This window comes from Ischnura elegans, chromosome X (genome assembly GCF_921293095.1).
Source record: "Ischnura elegans chromosome X, ioIscEleg1.1, whole genome shotgun sequence".
NCBI classification, from domain to species: Eukaryota; Metazoa; Arthropoda; class Insecta; order Odonata; family Coenagrionidae; genus Ischnura; species Ischnura elegans.
In genome coordinates, this window is record NC_060259.1 from 23,497,740 (window position 1) to 23,499,034 (window position 1,295).

The following is a 1,295-nucleotide window of genomic DNA, read 5'->3' on the forward strand; positions in this document are numbered from 1 at the left end:
CAAAGTAATACATGCATCACGGCCAGCTGAGCATTTCACATTTCTTGCGAGCATTATGTTAAGAGAATTATATTTTTCCCGACTCATAATTAGATCACCCATCGACACAAAATTTCATTCCATAGCATGACAATAATGTTGGCACAGCAGAATTTTCAACCCACTTCAATGCAATAGTGTAGTCCTTAACAGTAGAACTGCCACGGCGGTCATTTTGACTGCTGTCGACACTTTCAACAGTTGCCAATTAAGTGTAAACACGACTAAAAGCAAGTCATTTTAAGACTTTTCCTAACTTTATGAAAGGAAAATACTGGAAATTTTTGGCGGAAAAACTACTATTTTCTCTCTGCAAACTACTGAAAGCCAAAAAGAATACTCCGAGAAATGAATCAACACTTACTCTGATTACTTAGGAATGTATGCATTCAAGGCACAACTCTGTCCTGCATCCACTGGCATCCGAGCAAAATGGCATATAACTTGTGCGAGACGCGACTGTGTTACGTGGTGCCTGACAATCTTGTTTCCGATGTCGAGCAGTGGTTTTGAAGCATTCGTGCAAACCACTTATCTGTATCCCTGATCAGGCAGCCACAGATGTGTGGTTTTCGAAACCAGGCTTTACATGGAGCATTAATAATACGAGTACAACCATGTTATCGCAGCTAAAAAGATCGGGAACCGGCAAAGAAAGCTCTCACTGAGTATGGGAAGCACTCTAAAGTAGCAGAATAACGGCAAAAATAATATCTTGTTTGTGTTATGGAAATTATGAACATTCCAAGACATTGAAGTGAAAGTTTGGGTTGCCCGTGGTTTGCGATTATTAGTGCCGTCTCTCCCCATCATCAGCCCGGATAATCAGTAGTCTACTGTAAATAGAAATCAGATAGATACATAGGCCATTAGACCACTTGAAAAAATGGGCAACCATGAATTTAGAGGCTTTCTCAAATTCTTACGATCAGGGCAAGGTTACTGAAAAATTACTTTGCCCATGAAAAACATGAAATAAATGAACTTGAGGACAATTTTTGGTTGTTTAGGCCTATGGCTTTACCTTTGTGAAATATTCTCCACTGTCAGATCTAACATTACAGTTTAAGCCAAAAGAACAGTTTTCAAGATCTTACATCGATTGGGTGCCGGAAATATATCTTCTTGAGCAAATATTAAGAAGGGCAATGAGGGTGCAGCAGGAAAAATTGGATACAATATATGCTTGATATATTCCTATGATATACAAGTCTTCAGAGAAATCAGTGGGTTAATGAGGGAAATTACATCCTAAG